At 40.3% G+C, this 4,661-nt stretch overlaps 1 long non-coding RNA gene across 1 annotated transcript; it reads right to left on the bottom strand.

The window, feature by feature from the left end:
- Positions 1-2,596: 2,596 nt before the first annotated feature.
- Positions 2,597-3,424, bottom strand: LOC128467184 (uncharacterized). The gene is made up of 3 exons (XR_008345694.1): positions 3,188-3,424; positions 2,909-3,049; positions 2,597-2,676 (listed from the first exon to the last, which is right to left on the bottom strand). It is a non-coding gene; the product is annotated as an uncharacterized LOC128467184 (long non-coding RNA).
- Between the last annotated feature and the right edge of the window lie 1,237 nt (positions 3,425-4,661).

Genomic DNA, 4,661 nt, shown 5'->3' with positions numbered 1-4,661 from the left:
TTACTACCACAAATTTTGACAAAGGCTGGTGGTGAAATTAGTGCATGGAAAGAGTTAAAATACCAGCATTTGAAATACCCTGTCTAGTCTTCAAAAATATATACGGTTTGATGGGGTAAATTGCATTGGTCGGCTCCTGAGTCTCCTCCCACATTTGCACAGCTATTGTTGTTTTCTATTTGTTTTAAGGTAATTTGCATGGACCCTATATATCCAACAGTGTCCCATTCTGTTAGGCTGCGTACGACTAAGCACAGTTTGTGTGAAACGCATTAAGTTTTTTAGCCTTTTGTTCCTGTTTTTTGTTCTGTTGCCCTCCTTGATTTTTCTGTCCACGGACGCTTAATAATTCCATTTTTGTACATTTACGGATATCCCCGTGGGATTTGCTGATGTCGGCTGGCGCAACTATTTGTGTTTGTGCTATAATTTGGGACCTGGACCGGGTCCTTTTGGCGCTGCAGCACCCAGCCATGTATGGGATGAATTATTTGAAATTACATGGGATCGTAGCCTCTCCATTTGTCTCTTCCAGATGTTCAAGTTCCAAGTTGAAAAATGTGCACCCAAATGTGTCATACCTCCCAAACAACCCGACAAACCCATGCATGGGGGTATCGCTGTACTCGGGGGATGTTGCTGGACGCATATTGGGGTCTTGTTTGGCAGTGATATATACCAGGAGCTGTAAATCAATACCTGAAGTATCAATACAAAGTATGGAAAAAGTTAAAATACCAGCATTTAAAATACCTTGAGGTGTCTAGTTTTCAAAAATGTATAGTTTCATGGGGCAAATTGCATTGGCCGGCTTTAAAGAGACTCGAAACAGCACACGGGGCAGAGCGACCAGGTTTTGGATAGGTAAAAAATAAAAGTTTGAAAAAGTGTTTTTTTTCGATTTTTCATCATTTTATTATTTTTTTTTTTTAAAGGAAATTAGATGATATGATCAAACACGAGCACCACAAAAGTGTTAAAACAGCCTTGGTCCCAAAGCGTACAAAAAAATTAAAAAAACAGCCTGCTCCTTGAGGGGCTAACCTTTTGGAGCCGGGAGACCAGACCAACTTGCTCTGTGCTGTAACTTGCCCTGCCCTTTGCCATGGAGAAGAAATCCCCGTTCCTCCCAAGTCAAGTTCCTCAGAACGGTTGTTTTAGGTGCACAGGGCAAGGTGCACCTTTGCCAACTTGGCCTAGGGAGACTAATGGCTTTGCCATCAAGAGTTAAACGTCCGTAAGAGCGACTCTATTGGTCGCCACCAGGGGGCTCGTCTGGCATCAACCAATGAAGAGCAGCTGCCCTTCATTGGTGATGGCAGAGGAGCCCCCTGCTGGCTACCAATAGAGTCGCTCTTACAGACTTAAAATCATGGCGCCAAAGCTGATGTGTATTGTTACCGTGTTAACCCCGTGTTAACCCCTGCAAAAAAAAAATTGTGGAAGACGAAGATTTCTTTTTTTCACAAAGACGGTGCGCAAAGGCTTAATGCTAACACACACACACTCCCACTTACACGCTAACACATATACACTTGCAAACACACATTCATGCTAACATGTACACATACACATACATACATACATAAATGTGTACTCAATATAGATTACAGGGAGGAACAGTCGAGTATTCATATTGATTATCAGTGTTGTGACACACATGGAACATTTCAATTTTCTTTTCAGAACATAAAGACTCAAGACTTAAATATTTTATATTTTTTATTCTACATTAAATGATTACTTATAACAAAGATTTACGGTATATGCTGCAGCACCTTTATCACAAAGGTACTTTTAGGTCACTTTTTTGTTGTTTTTTTTGTTTGCACTAATAGCTGAACCACGTCCACGTTGATCTCTCACAGGCACCGATGACATCCGATGAGTTTCCTTGACAGGTTTTACTCTGATAAACGCAAGGCGGGCACGTGGTTTTGGCAGCACTAGGGCAACATCTGGTAATCTGGAATAAATGATTAGTGGTTAGTAAACCGTAGGTGCCATGATGATGTCATTTGCAATAATTATGCAGATATAAAAAAAGCTGAGATACATATTTGTTCAGGAGTCAGTAAAATAATGTCCGATTATTGGAATTGTAAAGGGTATTATGTTACATGTAAAGAACAGCACTTACAGTCTTGTTCACTGATGGAATCGTAGCGTCTGATACAGTCTTCGGCTATTTCACTCAAGGAATCGTCGTAGGGCATAATACAGTCTTCAGCCATTTCCATGATGGAATCGTTGTAGCGCATGATACGCTCTCTGGCTTTTTCAATGACATAATCGTTGAAGCGTCTGCTACTGTCTCCATCTCTTTCACCGATGGCATCGTTGTAGCGTCTGATATAGTCTCTAGCTCTTTCAATGATGGAATTGTTGTAGCGTCTGATACAGTCCCTGGCTCTTTCAATGATGGAATCGTTGTAGCGTCTGATACAGTCTTGGGCTCTTCCTCTGATGGAATCATTGTAGCGTCTGATACAGTCCTGGGCTCTTTCACTGGTGGAATTGTTGTAGCCTCTGATACAGTCTTGGGCTCTTTCGCTGGTGGACTTGCTGTAGACTATGATAGAATCTTGGGCACTTACACTGATGGAATCCTTTTGCATCGGGACCTTAGGCCGTTGAGATGGTAATTTTGGCTCAAAGGGCAAATCATGTGGGCATCTGCAAATAATAGATGAAGATTTGGGGTTGTGAAAGTGCAAGATAATTGAGTGTGTATGTGAAGCTTGTAAGGGTGTTCTAGGCTATTGTCTGCCTGTGAAAAGAAAGCCTATAGGAAAACCAGGGTATTACCCCAAATATAATAGTGATAGGGATGCCGGAAGAACACTAAGAAGCAGGGAAAGTTAAATAACTATAAAGTTTAGTCTTTTATGCTTCGTACTAAATTTACCTTTTGTTCTCCTCGTACCGGCTTGCACTACCTCTGAAGACGGCTGCTCCAAAACAGCTTTTATCGGGAGACACCTTTGTGGGGGCAGAAGGCACTAGCGGACGTTCCGCACCATGTTGGACATGAGGTGGGATCAATGGGCTATAGTTATAGAAACAAATCAACATCAAAGAAAAATCAGGTAAAGCACTATTTTATGATCTTCATTTTAGTGAGTTGGGTGATTTAAACAACATTGTGTCTGTTAAATAGTTAACTATATTTGATCAAAGTATTTACCTAGGGAATCGGGCACGAAGTTTATCCCAAGGGATCGGTGTAACCAGCCTTCTTTTTATCTCTCCTTTGCCTTTTTTCCTGTTAAAGATGCAATCGTAAAGTCTCCCTGGTCTTTTTGGGTCTCGATTACAAGTCAGGACACTAAATGAAAAAGAAAAAAAAGATGATTGTAAAGATAAAACCTGTTTCTGCTATGAGATCTATATATGATCTATATAATCCGAACGTTTGGGGGCAATTTGACTTCAGAGAGAGAGAGAAACTGTTACATAGCATAGAAGATTAAAAGCTCTCTTGGAGCAGAGGACACAGCGGGCATCCTGTTGGATAACAATAACTGATGTTTTTAAGGATTAAAAGCTGTACATTTTATAGGGCATGAAGGGGATCCTGTGATGATTGTTGGTGAACACTATTAGTGACTTAAAAGCATCTCATATTTCTATGTGCTGCACAGAAAGTGAGCGATGGACCTTTACAGTGTAGGAGTACATTGCTCTGAATCTGATGGCGCTATATAAAACAATAAATAATAATTATAGTAATAGGAGTTAAGGTTCCCTTTTCCAAATATTTCGCCCCAACATGCTCCTCTCTTACCTGGCTGAAGGAGGTTGACTAGATGTTTCTCTAAGATGGTATTTTTTGTGGCGTTTAGCATATCTCCTTATGATGACATGAGGCTGATTTGGAATAAATCGCCTTATTATCCAATAAACCAACAAAAAAAAAATGAGTAAAGCATCCTCCATTCTCACAGATGAGTAAATAACTCTCTCTATCCTCTCTCGCAAAATGTGAAACTCAGGCTCAGGTGTCTGTGTTTGAGCAGACAGACCTCTGACATCACAGAGAATTCCCGGAGAGCAGTAACATTGTGACGTAAAACGTGCAAGAGAAGCTAACTGCCGTATCTTTGAATATCAAGAAAAAAAAAAAGGAAACAACTAATATTCATGTACATAGAGACGGCGTGATTGGGTTCTGATTGGACAATACAAGTTGTGTTACATTTGAGTCAACAAGTAACACAGCATAACATCCATTTGTATCCATGTAATCATAAATGCAAATAAATTGTCATCAATCATCATTTTAATATTCATAAATGAGTATTTATAAGAAATAATATTACATTTACATCGATGAGACAAACAATCTGAAGAAGTGGTCTTTAGGTCTGACATGTTGGTGTTTGTGTTAGGTCTGCAATAAATGCATCAGATTGAAGTGTTTTGACTCTTATTATTTTTCCGGTGATTATTTTCTGCCGTCTGACTTTACTCGCTTCTTAGCTTCGGTTCTGAGGCTGCCCTTGATGCGTTTCCCCCGACAGCTTTGGGTGAAACCCGGAGAGTTCCCAGGTCTGCTGATCTGCGATAATATTATTATGTTTTATTTATAGAGCGCCAAGCGATTTCCGCAGCACTTCGTACATTCAAAGAGTCTGACAGAAGTAGAACTTGCGGACTGA

The sequence above is a fragment of the Spea bombifrons genome, chromosome 10 (assembly GCF_027358695.1).
Source record: "Spea bombifrons isolate aSpeBom1 chromosome 10, aSpeBom1.2.pri, whole genome shotgun sequence".
Taxonomy (NCBI): domain Eukaryota; kingdom Metazoa; phylum Chordata; class Amphibia; order Anura; family Pelobatidae; genus Spea; species Spea bombifrons.
This window is presented reverse-complemented; position numbering and strand designations above follow the sequence as displayed.